At 32.2% G+C, this 18,316-nt stretch overlaps 1 protein-coding gene across 1 annotated transcript in view; it reads left to right on the top strand.

Moving 5' to 3' along the window:
• Positions 1–236: 236 nt before the first annotated feature.
• SYK (spleen associated tyrosine kinase) overlaps positions 237–18,316 on the top strand; it is a 178,803-nt gene continuing 160,723 nt past the window's right edge. Inside the window, 1 exon segment of the mRNA XM_074280678.1 lies at positions 237–784. The gene's annotated coding sequence lies outside the window, so the exon portion shown is untranslated.

The following is an 18,316-nucleotide window of genomic DNA, read 5'->3' as shown; positions in this document are numbered from 1 at the left end:
ATCTCGCCCACCCCTGCCTAGATTTCCTCTAGGTGCAAAATAAGTTACACTCCTGGAAAACTGAATGCATTTAGGACTGTTTTAAACAAATTCCATCCCTTTGCCACTTTGCACGCCAGTAACCTATTCATTTGGCTTCTTACAAGATCAGGCTGGTCGAGTACTGCCCTCGCAGGGCTCTGAGCTTAGTGGACTGCCCCCAGATATCTTCAGTACTTTGGTAATCTCATAGTAAAGACCCCTAAATGGTCTAAAGACCTAGAGTTGGTTGGACAAATGGAAGGAAAGGTGGTTTAAACCGCTGTGGGGAGGAGAAAAGAGGATTAGGGGAGTCCGAGCAAAAGTAGTTTAGAATAAAAAAGGAAGTTTATTGCTTTTCTCAAGATGCATTATTAAGGAAGTCACAGAAAATGAGGAAGCGAGGAGGATTGGTGCCTTGCTAGTCTAGAGCACAAAGTGAGGAAGAGGCTGAGGGGGTCCGGGTACTGCAGAAGGTAGTTGCAGTAGCCGGCCCAGTTTCTCAGTCTTCGGCTTTTGGTTTGAGAATTCAGTCTCCTCAGTTCACCGGGTGAGAGAGTCTACCACCGTCCGGAAACCGAGCTTGGAGGAGCAACCGAGCCATAAGCCACAGGACAATTCGAACTTTGAGCCTGAAAACAAGTACCTTCGTGAACCAATTTTACTTCTTGTCTCCCCTCGGTCACCTTAGAGAACATCTAATTAGCCCCTACTTTCCTCTCAGTTGAGCTAGGTCTCCTCCCATTGTTTCTCCACCTACGGTCAGGTAAGACTGAGTCTTTTTCCCCTCTCCTTTGTCCCCACCCTTCCTCCCTGAGTTTGCTTCCCTGGTTGGTGTGTTGGCTTACTGCGGAGGGAGTGCTAAGACATCGAATTCTATTTTAATTCATTTTTTTTTTTCCCCTTGGAAGCTTCTGCTCTTAACTCTCTAAGTTGAATGCATCGGGTTACTGTTGTTCGAAGATATCATTTGTATATATATAAAACAGATATATAAAAATGTATTATTATTTTTGAAAGGACTGGATTCTGCAAAGTGCCCGAAAGGGAAGTGTATATGCAACCTTTCCCTCACTTCCCTGTTCCCTAAATCTTCTCCCCTCCCCTCATAACGTCTCTCCTCCTCTCCCCTCAACTCAGGCTTTTTCGTTTGTGCCTCTTATTTTTATTCTACGGAACAAAAATTTTAAAAACTTTACAGTAACATATATTCTTTCGCATTGCTTTTAAAACTTACTAAGGCTTAATTTATTAATAGGGGAAGACTGAAAACACTATCCATTAAGCAAAAAGCATTTAGGCTCTGCTAAAAGCCTTGGGTATACACACTTTTAAAATTTGTTTTTGTTTTATCCAATCTCTGCTCAACCCAGACATTGTGTGGAAATCGAATAGTGCGGTTGTGAAATGTACGAAGGAATTAAATGAGTAAAGGAATTATAGAAAAGAAACAAAATTGCCAAGTAGATAGAGTGCGGGACTTAGTTTCAGAGTTCAAATATTGCCTCAGATCTTTTTTACTAGCTCTGTGACCTAGGGCTGGACAAGTAAAGTTTCCCACCTTTATCTATTAAATGGGAATAAATAATAGCACCCACTACTCTGGATTGTTATGAGGATTAAATGAGATAGATAGCTCAGTTAACCTTAATGAATTGTATAAATGCTAGTCACGGAAACTGAAAACAAATTTTACTCCTGTCAATTTCTTCAGATCAGACTGAAACTTAACTAAATTTGCTGTACTAGAAATTGGTGTCTCATTAACTATTTGAAACCATCCCCCTTTCTCTTAAAATGAAGGTAGTAGTGGACGAATAAGGCAAATTGACTACCGTATAGCATAATTGAACATAATTATAGTATTTATGTTCTTTAGTAATAAAATTTTATTGGAATTTAGTTTAATAGGCCATTAAGTTTACCCAGAAACACAAAACCTAAGTGACTTTGTAAAAGTAATTTATTTCTTCCAGTTGAAGAAAGATACATAAAAGAATTTAGAATTTAGTTGTTAGATTAGAAATCTTAATTTTTATTAATTATTCAAGCTTAGTTTAGCCTGCCAAAGATTGTGTTAAATAAAACAGTAAACATAAGAGGAAATGCAATATTTGAATAAAGATTGGCAGTAACTTTTGTTGAGATATTTAAAATACTGATCAAAATTAACGTAATTTGAAAGTTCTTAAAGTTTGAATTTTTTAAAAAAACATTTGATCCTTGCTTGAGAACCCCACAATTTGAAAAAATAGAAAAAGGTCTCAAGTATATAAAAAGTGAACATTTGTTTAAACTCAGTACAATAAAATCTAGGAGTAGTGCACATATTCATTTATTATATCATGAAAATAGAATAGATGAAAATGGAAAGTAGTCTATTTCTGACTGATAATCCTGCTTCTAAATATATTGTATTTTTATTATTATTAAGTCTATACTATTTTGCTTTTAAAAATTGAAATTAAGAAAGGATAATTACTTTTTTGGTATCAAGTGGTTTTGATAAATTGAAGCAAGTGAAAATTTTGACAGCTAAAATTATTTAGTTGAAGCCTATTTAATTTTACTTGTAATTCTAATCTAAACTTTTAAAAATTCCAATGGAGTAGAAAAAGAATTGCTATCATATGGGGTTATGGAATAATTTTTAATTTAAAAAATGCTAAGTTAGGGTATGACAAATATTTGTGTTCTTAGCATTCTTATAATGTAGCTAAACTATTCTCAATTTCCCTCATAATTTCTTATTTGATTTTGTTGATATTGATGATTTTTGTAGATTTTATTTCTAGCTATCATGCTGAAATGATTGTAACAGGCTCTACTGCTTCTTGTGTTTATAAAGCATACTTTTATGCCATACAAGACTAAGGATAGTCTTGTCTCCTTTTTGATGATGTTTGTATCTTTGATTTTGTTTTCTTATGCCTATAAAATCATTTATAGAACAATTGAAAATGTAAGGCGAAGAGATGTCCTTACTCTACTGCTATTCTCACCGTGAAAACATCTAACTAGTGTTTCTTCATTTTAAATCTATTCCTTTCATCCTATTAAAAAAGGGCCTATCTTGTTTTAAAGGTTAATGTTCAGAAATGCATTCAGGATTTTGTTTTCTGTATCTTTTGAAATTATCATTTATTTTATGTATTTGTTTATATAATTAATTATGCTCTTAAAAATCTCATCTCTAGTAAGAATACAGCTTTATTAAAGGAAATTATTTTCTGGAAATATTTCCATAATTTTCTTTTAACATTATTTAAATTTTTTCACTAATATTCACTAGTGTAGTGACATTATTTTATTGTACATTCTCAACTTTGTTTCTTGTTATAAAGATATTTGTTCATCTTTTTGCTTTCATCTTGAGAATAAAATTTGACAATAAAGCATTTGAGTTCATTTTTGAAAATATATCACTAAATCCAGAAATTAATTAGGTGTTTTACAATGTATTAAATTGGCAAGGATTAACAAAATTGACAATGAGTAGACAATCCATGTTTTTTCTTCTTTTACTTCTGTAAATAGTATTTTATAATTATATTCAAATAAACCATTTGGGTATAGGTAGATTAATGCAGACTTTAAAAACCATTTCTGAGAGTACAAGTTCTTGATAGCATAGCTATCATTTGCTCTTTGAATGTTTGATTTTATTTGTTAAATTAATCTGCTCCAAGATCTTTGTTTTCTTCTTTGGCAATTATGAATTGCTTAATTTTTTTTCTTACACTGTATGGTTTAAGAGTTCAATTTCTTCTTTTTTTGGTTAACATAAAAGTATTTTTGTAGATAATCATATTTTTAGAATTTTTTTATTAGTGTATAATTGAGTTGATCATTATTTTTATTTTCTCCTTTGTAAATTCATCTTTTAATTTTAAAAAATTGATAATTTAATGTTTCTCTCTCTTTTTTCTTAATTGGGTTGGATCATTGTCAATGTTTTATACATTTTTTTAAAGTTCATAATTTTCTTTATTTCTGGAGTTTTAATTTTTGAGTCTATTTTTCCTAATTTTCAGGATATTTTTGAATATTTAGGGATTGATAATTTGTTTTTAGAATCTAATTGTATTCTCAGTTCATTGACCCATTCTTTCCCAGTTTTCAAAAATAAATTTTTAAGGAGCACTGCTTCATTTTTGCTTATTGTTTTACCTATTGTGTCATTATAGTTATCCAACATATTTATTGTTTCTTATTTATTCTTTAATTCTGTCATTGCTTAAACATTTTATTTCTTTGAATGTCTTTATGTCTACTTCTTTTGGTTATATTTGCTTGATTTATTATTAATTTCATTTCATTATAGTGTGTAAGAGATGAATTTATTAGTTCTCTCTTTTTCCATTTGCCCATAATTCCTTTATACCTGAATGCATTATCAGGATTTCGATAAATATGAAAAGACTTCCTGGGAGACATATATATATATATATATATATATATATATATATATATATATATATATATATATATATATATAATTTAATATCCTAAGTTGATCAATCAACACATAATTATTAAGTGTCTACCATGTTTATAGTAGCATTGTACTAGGCATGTTTTGGGGATTTAAGTAGAAAAAAATAAACAGTCTCTATATGGAATAAGTTTATATTTTAATAGAGGAGACAAAAATATGTATAAAACGTTTATCACATAAATATGAAGTTAACAAATATGTAAAATAATTTAAGTACCAAGAAGGGCACTAGCATTTTGGGGGATCAAGAAAGTGTTCATGCAGAAGGCTGTGTTTGCTCTGTGTCTTAAAGAAACTGATTAATTCTTTGAGACAGAGGTAGGAATGGAATCTGTTCCAAGCACAGAAGGCAACCAGGCACTGAGGATGGAGGTAAAACATCTTGCATGTGGAAGAAAGAGGAGGCTAATTTGTGAGATGATAGTGGATAGAGGGAGACAGGGAGTAATTGTCTTTTGAGGTTGAGAGATAAATAGGTGCTGGACAAATTCTGAAGGGCTGGAAAACTCCAAATAGGAGAGTTTATATTTTGTCCTCAGTGCAGTAGGAAATCACTGGAGTTGAATGAATTAGGATCTACATTTGAAATCAACATTTAAGGAAAATTACTTTAGGTGTATAGTGTGTGGGATTGACAGAAGTGTAGGGAGAGTCAAGGCAGGAAGGAACTTGTTTCAGTCTTCTAGGGGAAAGGTGATTAATGCCCAAACTAACAGTAGATGTGTGAATTTTTAAAAAGGGCTCAGAAGGGAAAAATAGTATGAAGATAGAAATGATTGTATTTGGTTGATTGAATATTTGAGATGAAGGAAACAGTAGTCCAGAATAATGCTGAGGTTATGCACCAGAGGTCAGTCAAATTTAGTTTATACAATAGTTTGTTCAGCAGTATATTTTCTTTATTCATCTTTCTGTTGAATTTATTAGGCCCTAAGAAAATCATAATAAAGTTTCCTGCTATTACTGAAATAATACCACTTTCTTTCATATTTTTTTATTTTCAGTTTCAGATTCTCTTCCTCCCTCCAGACCAACCTCACCCATTGAGAAGGCAAGAAATATGAATATCAGTATATTTTTGAAATTTTTGCTTATAAGCAATAAGTTTCAATACCATTTAGTTTTTTATATCCTTAATATTAAATTCTCTTTAATACATTTAATGCAGCTAAGTGATGTGTCAGATAGAGTATTAGATTTCAAGTCAGGAATATTATAGTTCAAATTTTACCTTACTTAGCACCATGAGGTTCTCAGCCTCAGATTGCCATTTATAAAAATGAAGGTAATAATAACAACTACCTAAGAGAGTGTTTGGGGATTAAAATGCTTTGAAAACCTTGAAGTACTATATAAATACTAGTTTACAAAAATGAATAATGTTTCCTTGTTTATGTCTTGAAATTATTAGTTATTACTGTCTTATCCCAGATCATGATTTTAAATGCAGTTTATAGTTTTTTTATATAAATAGCATTTTATTTTTCCAATTACATATATAGTTTTTAACATTCATTTTTATAAGACTCTGAATTCCAAATTGTTTTCCCTTCCCTCTCCACTCATAAGACAACAAAGAATCTGATATAGCTTATACATGTACAATCATGTTAAATATATTTCCATATTAGTCATGTGTAAAAGAAGAAACAGAAAAAAAGGGAAAAAAAAAACTGAAAAAAAACCCCAAAAGAAAGTAAAAATAGTGTGCTTTAATTTGCATTCTGTTCTTTCTCAGGATGTGGATAACATTTCCAGCATGAATCTTTTGGAATTGTCTTGGATCATTATATTGCTTAAGAAGAGCCAATTCTATTACAGTTACTCATCACACAATGTTGAGCATTATTAGATCTTGTAGGACTTTCCAGGTTTTTCTGAAATCAATCTACTCATCATTTCTTATAGTACAATAGCATTCTGATACATTCTTATTGAACACCTTATTCAGCCATTCCCCAGTTGATGGGCATCCCCTCAGTTTCCAAAATTTTACTTTGACAAAAAGGACTCCTATAAATATTTTTGTACATGTAAGTTCTTTTTGCTTTTAAAAAAATGATCTTTGTACAGTTTGATTATCATTTGGGCATAGTTCCAGATTGCTCTCCAGAATCATTGGATGAGTTCACAGCTCACAGTTCAGAAAATTATCCATTTTACATTTTATAAATCATGAATTCTTCCCTTCTCCATAGATCTGACACATATACTTTTCCTTGCTTTCTTAATTTGCTTATGGTATCATCCTTTATGTCACATTTTGATCTTGAGATGTTGGTCTTTACCTAGTTTATGCTGTAATGTTTTCCAGTTTCCCCAGCTGTGTTTGTCACAGAGTGTGTAGTTATCCCAGAAATTGGGGTCTTTGGGTTTGTCAGACACTAGATTACTACAGTCATTTACTATTGTGTTTTATGTATCTAATCTATTCCACTGATCCATCACTTTGTTTCTTTGTCAGTACCAACAGTTTTGCTGATTGCCACTTTATAATATTTTATATGTGATGTGGGTAGGCCATTTTCCTTTGCATTTCCCCATAAATTCCTTTGATATTCTTTAAATTTTATTCTTCCAGATTAATTTTATTCTTATGTTTACTAGCTTTATAAAAAAATTGGCAATTTGTTTGGTTTGGCTGTCAAAAATTATAATTTAGATAGCATTGTCATTTTTATTATATTGACTTGGCCTAAACATGAGCAGCTTATTTTTTCTAGTTAGTTAGATCTGACTTTATTTGTGTGAAAAGTGTTTTGCAATTGTGTTTACTCCCACATATTTTATGCTGTCTGAAGTTATTTTAAATGAATTTCTCTTCCTATGTTTTACTGCTGGTCTTTGGTGGTAGGTAATATATAAAAATGCTAATTATTTATGTTTTTTTATTTTATTTTATTACCTGACAATTTTATTAAAGTTGTTAATTATTTTGAGTAGTTTTTAGTGAACTGTTTAGAATTCTCTAATTAGGTCATCTGTAAAAAGTAATAGTTTTGGTTCCTCATTGCCTTGTTTAATTACTTCAATTTCTTTTTCTTTTCTTACTACTAAAGCTGACATTTCTAGTAGAGTACTGAAAACTGGTGATAATGGACATGCTTGTTTCACCCCTGATTTTACTGAGAAGGTCTCTAATTTATTTCCATTATGGATAATGTTTACTGGTACTTTTAGATAGATATCACTTATCTTTTTGAGGAAAGCTACGTTTCTTCTATGCTGACTTTTTTTTTTTTTTTAAATACTCAGTTGGTAGAGCATTGGCCTCTTAATCCCAGGGTCATGGGTTTGAGCCCCATGTTGGGTCCAAAATATAATGTTCTTTTTCTCTAAATTACAATTGTTCTCTTGGAGCAGGTTTCTTGAGGATATTTCTGGAGGCAGCCTTAATTTCAGTTCAGTTCAAATAATAACCTCAAATTCAGCCAGGAGTTAAAGTCCAGATGCTTTATTGTGTCCTTCAAAATCCTGAATCTTTTCCTGGGGCCTGGTTAGCTTTAATAGAGGCCTATCTCTCTTCTTGGCTCCCCAGAGCTCTTGTCAGAATGTCTCCAGCCAACTTCAGCCTCTCGTCCTCCCAATGTCTCCAGCCAGCACAAAAGTCGAAGTTGGAATGAATCAGACTCCGCCTCCAACAGTGTGTGATTGTGGGTTTCCCAGAAGTCAATCCTAGTTGTGAATCTCCCAAGGTCCTCTCCCAAAGTTCTCTCCTTGACTGTATCCTGACTCTGAATCTCCTCCCAGTGAGCTTGTCCTTTTTTATATGCTCTCTAAAGGTGTGAAGTCTAATGTGTGGACGAATGAGGGAACTCCTTTAAAGGTATAATCTCCTCTAATGGTATGAACTCCTTTAAAGGTGTGAACCAAGTACATAAGTACCTTGTAAGAATCCTAACAAGAATGGGGCTCTGTATTTTGTCAAAAACTTTTTCTACCTCTATTGAGATAGTTATATGATTTCTGTTGTTTTTGTTTTTATTGATATAGTCAATTATGTTGATTTCCTAAGGTTGAACTAGCCCTACATCTCTAGGATGAATCTCACCTGATCATAGTGTGTTATCCTGGTAACAAATTTCTGTAATCTCTTTGCTGATGTTTTAGTTAAAAGTTGTATATCAATATTCATTAGAGAAATGGGTCTAAAATTTTCCTTCTCTGTTTTTGTTCTTTGGTTTAGGTATCAGCACCATATTTGTGTCACAAAGGGAATTTGGTAACATTGTTCCTTCACTTATTTTCCCACAGAGGGTATTAAATAATGGAATCAATTGTTCTTTAAATGCTTAGTAGAATTCATTTGTAAATCTATCTGGATTTGGAGATTTTTTTCTTAAGGGGTTCTTTAAATAGCATTGAGCTATTGGTGAGCAAGGCAATACCTTGCTCAAATTCATTTTTCTAAAATGGGGTTAAAATTTAATTTCTTCTTGGAATTTTTATAAATATTCATTCATTTCATTTAGATTGCGAGATTTATTGGCTTACAGATGGTGAAAAATAGATCATAATTATTTCTTTTCTTTTGTTTTTTGTTTTTTGTTTTTCTTAGGCACCTCAGATTTTATTATCATCATTTTAAAGATGAGAAAAATGAAGATGATTTGCCCAATGTCTCACAGATATTAAGTGATAGTCAACATGCAAACCCAGGTTTTCTAACTAAAAATCTAAAACATTTTCTTACAGCAGTCTTCCCTTTCTTTCTTTCTTTTTTATTATCATAGCTTTTTATTGACAAAACACATACATAGGTAATTTTTCAACATTGACGCTTGCAAACACTCCTGTTCCAACTTTTCTCCTCCTTTCCTCCATCCCCTCCCCTAGATGGCAGGCAGTCCCATACATGTTAAACATGTTAAAGTATATATTAAATACAATTTGGGTATACATATTTATACACTTATCTTGTTGCATAAGAAAAATCAGATTTAGAAAGAAGGTAAAAATAACTTGGGAAGAAAAAGAAAAATGTAAGCAAACAACAGAAAGAGTATAAATGCTATGTTGTGGTCCACACTCATTTCCCAGTGTTCTTTTGCTGACTGTGGCTGGTTCTGTTCATCACTGATCAATTGGAACTGATTTGGATCTTCTCATTGCCAAAGAGAGCCACTTCCATCAGAATTGATACTCATATAGTATTGTTGTTGAAGTGTATAATGATCTCCTGGTTCTGCTCATTTCACTTAGCATCACTTCAGGCAAGTTTCTCCAAGCCTCTCTGTATTCATCCTGCTGGTCATTTCTTTTTTTTTTTTTTTTAATTCATTTTTCCAAATTATCCCCTCCCTCCCTCCACTCCCTCCCCCTGATGGCAGTAATCCCATACATTTTACATGTGTTACAATATAACTTAGATACAATATATGTGTGTAAATACCATTTTCTTGTTGCACTTTAATTATTAGCTTCCGAAGGTATAAGTAACCTGGGTAGATAGACAGTAGTGCTAACAATTTACATTCGCTTCCCAGTGTGCCTTCTCTGGGTGTGGTTATTTCTGTCCATCATTGATCAACTGGAAGTGAGTTGGATCTTCTTTATGTTGAAGATTTCCACTTCCATCAGAATACATCCTCATACAGTATTGTTGTTGAAGTGTATAGTGATCTTCTGGTTCTGCTCATTTCACTCAGCAACAGTTGATTTAAGTCTCTCCAAGCCTCTCTGTATTCCTCCTGCTGGTCATTTTTTACAGAAACATAATATTCCATAACATTCATATACCACAATTTATTCAGTCATTCTCCAATTGATGGGCATCCATTCAATGTCCAGTTTCTAGCCAAAGATTTTTGCACATACAGGTCCCTTTCCCTTCTTTAATATCTCTTTGGGATATAAGCCCAGTAGTAACACTTCTGGATCAAAGAGTATGCACAGTTCTCTAACTTTTTGAGTATAGTTCCAAATTGCTCTCCAGAATGGTTGGATCTCTTCACAATTCCACCAACAATGCATCTGTCCCAGTTTTCCACATGCCTTCCAACATTCATCATTATCTTTTCCTATCATCTTAGCCAATCTGACAGGTGTGTAATGGCATCTCAGAGTTGTCTTAATTTGCATTTCTCTAATCAATAATGATTTGGAATACCCTTTCATATGAGTAAAAATAGTTTCAATTTCATCATCTAAAAATTATCTGTTCATATCCTTTGACCATTTGTCAATTGGAAAATGGCTTAATTTCTTATAAATTAGAGTCAATTTTCTATATATTTGAGAAATGAAGCCTTTATCAGAACCTTTAAATATAAAAATGTTTTCCCAGTTTATCACTTCCCTTCTAATCTTGTCTGCATTCGTTTTGTTTGTACAAAAGCTTTTTAACTTGACATAATCCAAATTTTGTCTTTTGTGATCAATAATGATTTCTAGTTCTTCTTTGGTCACAAAGTCCTTCCACCCCCACAAGTCTCAGAGGTAAACTATCTTATGTTGTTCTAATTTATTTATTATCTCATTCTTTATGCCTAAATCATGAACCCATTTTGATCTTATCTTATTGTACAGTGTTAGGTGTGGGCCAATGCTTAGTTTCTGCCATATTAATTTTCAATTTTCCCAGCAGTTTTTGTCAATTAGTGAATTCTTATCACAAAAGTTGGGGTCTTTGGGTTTGTCAAACACTAGATTGTTATAGTTAATGACTATTTTGTCCTGTCAGCCTAACCTATTGCACTGATCCAAACAATCTATTTCTTAGCCAATACCAAATGATTTTGGTGACAGCTGCTTTATAATATAGTTTTAGATCAGGTACAACTAGGCTACTTTCATTTGATTTTTTTTCATTACTTTCCTTGAAATTCTTGACCTTTTGTTCTTCCAGATGAATTTTGTTATTTTTTTCTAGGTCACTAAAATAGTTTCTTGGGAGTCTGATATAGCACTAAATTAATAGATTAGTTTAGGTAATACTATCATCTTTATTATATTTGCTCGACCTATCCAAGAGTACTTGATATTTTTCCAATTGTTTAGATCTGACTTTATTTGTGTGGAAAGTATTTTGTAGTTTTGCTCATATAGTTCCTGATATGGCAGATTACCAAATATTTTATACTATCGACAGTTTGTATGTCTTGCTGTTGGATTTTGTTAGTAATGTATAAAGATGCTGATGATTTATGTGGATTTATTTTGTATCCTGCCACTTTGCTAAAGTTGTCAATTATTTCTAATAGCTTTTTAGTAGAATCTTTAGGGTTCTCTAAGTATACCATCATATCATCTGCAAAGAGTAATAATTTGGTTTCCTCATTTCCTAGTCTAATTCCTTTAATTTCTTTTTTATCTCATTGCTAAAGCTAACATTTCTAATACAATATTGAATAGTAATGGTGATAGTGGGCAACTTTGTTTCACTCCTGATTGTATTTTGAATGGTTCCAATTTATCCCCATTACATATGATGCTTACTGATGATTTTTTAAGGAAAAGTCGATTTATTCCTATACTCTCTTGTGCTTTTAATAGGAATGGGTGTTGGATTTTATCAAATGCTTTTTCTGCATCTATTGAGATGATCATATGGTTTTTGCTAATTTGGTTAGTGATATAGTCAATTATGCTAATAGTTTTCCCAATATTGAACCAGTCGTGCATGGTTCAGTATTAGGTCATAGTGTATTATCTTGGGGATGATTTTCTGTAATCTTTTTGCTAATATTTTATTTAAGATTTTTGTATCAATGTTCATTAGGGAAATTGGTCTATAATTTTCTTTTTCTGTTGTCATCCTACCTGGTTTAGGTATCAGTACTATGTCTGTGTCATAAATGGAATTTGGTAGGAATACTTCATTCTCTATTTTAAAAAATAGTTTATATAGCATTGGAGTTAATTGTTCTTTAAATGTTTGGTAGAATTCACATGTAAATCCATCTGATCCTGGGGATTTTTTTTTTAGGGAGTTGATTAATAGCTTTTTCTAAAATGGGACATTTTACTTCTTCCTCTGTTAATCTGAACAACCTATATTTTTGAAGGTATTTATCCACTTAATTTAAGTTATCAAATTTATTGGCATAAAGTTGGGCAGAGTAACTGCTAATTATTGCTCTAATTTCCTCTTCATTAGTGGCAAGTTCTCCCTTTTCATTTTTAAGATTAAAATTTGATTAAGGGTTTATCTATTCTGTTGGTTTTTTCATAGGAGCAACTCTTAGTTTTATTTATTCATTCAGTAGTTTTTTTTTTTTTACTTTCAATTTTATTAATCTCTCCTTTTATTTTTAGAATTTCAAGTTTAGTGTTTGACTGGGGTTTTTAAATTTTTTCTAGCTTTTTAAATTACAAGCCTAATTCATTGATTTTCTCTTTCTCTATTTTATGCAGCTGGGCCCCTAGAGTAATAAAATTTCTCTTTACTACTGCTTTGGCTGCATCCCACACATTTTGGTATGTCATCTTATTATTGTCATTCTCTTGGGGGAAATTATTAGTTGTTTCTATGATTTTCTATTTCACCCAATCATTTTTTAGGATGAGATTATTTAGTTTCCAATTACTTTTTGGTCTATTTTCCCCTGGCTTTTTATTGAATGTAATGTTTATTGCATCGTGATCTGAAAAGGATACATTTACTATTTCTGCCTTTCTGCATTTGAATTTGAGGTCTTTATGTCCTAGCATATGGTCAGTTTTTGTGTAGGTTCCGTGTACTGAAAAGAAAGTATACTCCTTTCTGTTTCCATTTAGTTTTCTTCAAAGATCTATCATACCTAACTTTTCTAGTGTTCCATTTACCTCTTTAACTTTGTTCTTATTTATTTTGAAGTTTGATTTATCTGGTTCTCAGAGTGCAATGTTGAGATCTCCCACTATTACAGTTTTGCTGTCTATTTCTTCTTGCAGCTCTCTTAACTTATCCTTTAGGAATTTAGATGCTATACCACTTGGTACATATATGTTTAATATTGATATTACTTCATTATCTATGCTATCCTTTAGCAAGATATAGTGCCCTTCCTTATCTCTTTTCATTAGATCAGTTTTTGCTTTTGCTTGATCTGAGATCAGGATGGCTATCCCTGCTTTTCTGACTTCACCTGAAGCATAGTAAATTCTGTTCCAGCCTTTTACCTTTACTCTGTATATATCATTCTGCTTTGTGTGTTTGCTGTAAACAACATATTGTGGTATTCTGGCTTTTAATTCAGTATGCTATTTGCTTCTTCTTTATGGGGGAGTTTACCCCATTCACATTTATAATTAAAATTACTCATTCCGTATTTCCTGCCATTTTATGTTAACTCCAGATTATGCTTTTCTCTTTCTTTTCCTCCTTACCCCTCTCTCCAGCATTAAATTTATGAGCACCACTTGCCTCATGCATCTCTTCCTCTTTAGGATCCCTCTCCCCTTTTAGAGTCCCTTCCCTTTTCTTAAACAATTTCTGTGGTTTCTTCTATTTAGCTTACTCCTCCCTTTTTCACTTTTCCTCTCCCATTTTCAATGAGGTGGGAGAAATTTCTCTGTAAACCGAATATGTCTAATATTTTCTCTTTAAGCCAGTTCTGATGAGAGTAAGATTCACATTGTGTTCATCCCTTTTCCTTCTTTCCCTCAGATATAATAGGTTTCCTTTGCCTCTTTGTGAGATGTAGTATCTTTACTTTTCCCTTTTTCTGATACAACTTTTTTCCACCTCTAGATCCTTTTTTATATTATAATAGTAAAATCAAATTATACATATACTCTTTATGTATACTCCTCCAGAAATATAGTTCTCAGGAGTTCTTTTTACCTTTTTATGCTTCTCTTGAATCCTATACTTGGAGGTCAAACTTTTTGTTTAACTCTGGTCTTTTTCATCAGAAATAAATGAAATTCATCTATTTCATTGAATGTCTAAGTTTTTCCCTAGAAGAAAATGCTCATTTTGGCTAGGTACATTATTCTTGGCTGCATACCAAGTTCCTTAGCCTTTCGGAATATCAGATTCTAGGATCTTTGATCTTTTAATGTGGAAGCTGCTAGATCCTGAGTAATCCTTATTGTAGGTTTTCTGTATTTGAATTTTTTTTTCTTGGCTAATTGTAGTTTTTTTCCCCTGGTCTGATAGTTCTGGAATTTAGCCACAATATTTCTTGGAGTTTTGGGATTTGAGGTGATCAATTAATTCTTTCAATGACAATTTTACCTTCTGTTTCTATAACATCTGGGCTGTTCTCTTTGATGATTTTCTGAGAAATAGTATGTAGGCTTTTTTTTTTTTTCATCATAATTTTCAGGGAGTCCAATAATCCTTAGATTATCTTTCCTAGATATGTTTTCCAGGTCTGTTGTTTTCCCAAGTAGGTATTTAACATTTTTCCCCTTTTTTCATATTTTTGGTTTTGCTCAACAATCTTCTTAAGTCATTCATTTCCATTTGTTCAATTCTGATTTTTTTATTTTTTTATGTTTTTTAAATAATGGCCTTTTATTTTAACAATATATACAAAGATATTTTTATTTTTTTAATTTATTTTTAAAAGTAATTTTATAATTATAACTTTTTTTTTTGACAGTACATATGCATGGGTAATTTTTTACAACATTGTCCCTTGCACTCCCTTCTGAATTTTCCCCTCCTTCCCTCACCTCCTCCCCTAGATGGCAGGCATTCCCATACATGTTAAATATGCTATAATATATCCTAGATACAATATGTGTGCAGAACCAAAAAATTTTTTTTTTGGTTGCACAGGAAGAATTGAATTCAGAAAGTAAGAATAACCTGGGAAGAAAAACAAAAATGCAAACAGTTTACACTCATTTATGATAGGATGTAACTCATTAAAAATAGAGTGGAAGAAATCAACTCCCTGAAAAACAGAGTTAGTGAATTGGAAAAAAGAAAAAAATATTCATATTAGCAGTTATAATTGCAAACTATATTTTCTTTCATCCTGTTTTTTCTGTTTATTTTCCTTTCTCTTTTTTTCCCCACCCCATTCCTTATCACCAGGGTTTTACTTCTAAGTATTGCCTCTCCTCAGTCTGTTCTTCTTTCTATCAGCTCTCTCTCCTTTTTTTTTCTTTCCCCAATAGAGTAAAATAGATTTCTCTAATCCAGTGCATATGGTTCACTCTTTGAGCCAAATCCAATGAGAGTATGTTTCAAACAATATTCAACCCCCCCCTTCCTTTTACTGCAATAGGTGTTTCATACCTTTTCATATGATATAATTGGCCCTATTCTGTCTCCCTGTTTCCTATTCTCCCAGAACAGTCCTCTACATTCCTTTTAATTTTTTTTAAATATCATCACATAAAATCAATTTATATCCATACCCTCAAGACTATGTGTACTCCTTCTAAACCTACCCTAAAAGAAATACAGATTTTAAGAGTTACAGATAAAATCTTCCTATGTAAGTATGTAAACAGTTTAACTTTATTGAATAATGTTTGTATTTTTTTCTTTTCTGTTTAACTTTTAATGCTTCTCTTGAGTTTTGTATTTGAAGATTGAATTTTCTATTCAACTTTTGTCTTTTCATCAGGAAAGTTTGAAAGTCCTTTGTTTCATTGAATGTCCATCTTATCCCCTGAATGAATATTCTCAGTTTTTTCTGAGTAGTTTATTCTTGGTTGTAATCCAGACTGCTTTGCTTTACAGAATATCATAATCTAAGCCCTCTGATCCTTTCATGTATAAGCTTCTAAGTCCCATGTAATCCTGATAGCAGGCCCTGATATTTCAATAATTTCTTAGGTGCTGCTTGAGGTATTTTCTCCTTGACCTGTTTGTTCTGGAATTTGGGTACAATATTCCTTGGACTTTCCAATTTGAATCTTTTTTAGGAAGTGATCATTGATTTTTTCAGTGACTATTTTACTCTTTGTAGTATATCGGGGTGATATTTTCTCTGTGTGTGTGTGTGATAATTTCATAAAATATACTGTCCAGGCTTTTTTTTTCATGGCTTTCAGTAGTACAGTAATTCATAAATTCATTGCTCCATTTTCCAGGTCAGTTGTTTTCCTAATAAAGTATTTTACATTTCCTTCAATTTTATCTATTTTATTGGCTTTTTCATAAAACCAACTCTTAGTTTTATTTATTAATTCAACAGTTTTTTACTTTCAATATTATTGATTTCTCCTTTTAATTTTAGAATTTCAAGTTTAGTATTTGGTTGGGGTTTTTTAATTTGGTGTTTTTCTAGCTTTTTAAGTTGCAGGCCCAATTCAATGATCTTCTCTTTCTCTATTTTTTTTAAGTAAGCCTCTAAAGATATAAAGTTTCCCCTTATTACAGCTTTAGCTACATTCCACAAATTTTGGTATGATGTCTCATCATTGTTGGGTGAAATTATTAATTGTTTCTATAATTGGCTGTTTCACCCAATAATTCTTTAAGATGAGATTATTTAGTTTCCAATTACTTTTTGGTCTATTTACTCCTAACTTCTTGTTGAATGTAGTTTTTATTGCATTGTGATCTGAGAAGAAAGCATTTACTATTTCTGCCTTCCGGCATTTAATTTTGAGATTTTATGTCCTAATATATGATCAATTTTTGCATAGGTTCCATGAACTGCTAAGAAGAAAGTATACTCCTTTCTATCACCATTCAGTTTTCTCCAAAGATCTATCATGCCTAATTTTTCTAATGTTCTATTTATCTCCTTAATTTCTTTCTTATTTGTTTTACGGTTTGATTTATCTAGTTCTGAGAGTGCAAGGTTGAAATCTCCCATTATTATAGTTTTGCTGTCTATTTTTTCTTGCAACTCTCTTAACTTCTCCTTTAGGAAGTTAGAGGCTATACCACTTGGTGCATATATGTTTAGTATTGATATGGCTTCATTGTCTATGCTACCCTTTAGCAGGATATAGTTTCCTTCCTTATCTCTTTTAATTAGGTCAATTTCTGCTTTTGCTTGATCTGAGATAAGGATGGCCACCCCTGCTTTTTTGACTTTACTTGAAGCATAATAGATACTGCTCCAGTCTTTTACCTTTACTCTATAAGTATCTCCTTGCTTTAAATGTGTTTCCTGTAAACAACATATTGTAGGATTCTGACTTTTGATGCAGTCTGCTATCTGCCTCTGCTTAATGGGAGAGTTCATCCCATTCACATTTACAGTTAAAATTACTAATTCTGTATTTCCTGCCATCATATTATCCCCTGATTATATTTTTTCCCCTTGTCTCCCCTGAACCCCTTCCCCAATATCAAATTTATGGACCCCACTTCTGTCACACAGCCCTCCCTTTTTAGTATCCCTCCCCCCTCCTTTTAAGTCCCTTCCCCTTTCTTGTACCATTCCCTTATTCCTCTTTTCCTTTTTCCCTTTTCCTCTCCCCCCTTTTAATGAGGTGAGAGAGAATTCTCTTAAAAACAAATATGTCAATTATTTGCTCTTTGAACCTACACTGATGAGAGTAAGATTCACAAAATGTTCCTCCCTCTCGCTAAATTCCCTCAGATGTGATAAATTTTCTTTGGCTCTTCCTGGGATGTAGTTTCCTTCTTTTTATCTCTTCTTTCCCGTTTTCTGATACTATTCCCTTTCCCTTACTATCTCCCTTTTTATGTTATATCAGTAAAATCAAATTATACATGTGGACTTTTTGTATATCCACAACAGAAATACAGTTCTCAAGAGTTCATTTTTATCTTTTTCTGCTTCTCTTGAGTCTTGTGGATGTATTTCAAATTTTTTGTTTAAGTCTGGTTTTTTTCTTAGAAACAAATGGAATTCCTCTGTTTCATTAAATGTCCATCTTCTTCCATGGAATAAAATGCTAAACTTAGCTGGGTAGTTTATTCTTGGCTGCATT

The sequence above is a fragment of the Sminthopsis crassicaudata genome, chromosome 1, assembly GCF_048593235.1.
Source record: "Sminthopsis crassicaudata isolate SCR6 chromosome 1, ASM4859323v1, whole genome shotgun sequence".
NCBI classification, from domain to species: domain Eukaryota; kingdom Metazoa; phylum Chordata; class Mammalia; order Dasyuromorphia; family Dasyuridae; genus Sminthopsis; species Sminthopsis crassicaudata.
Note: the sequence above shows the minus strand (reverse complement) of the source record. Positions and strands in the feature narration are given on the sequence as shown.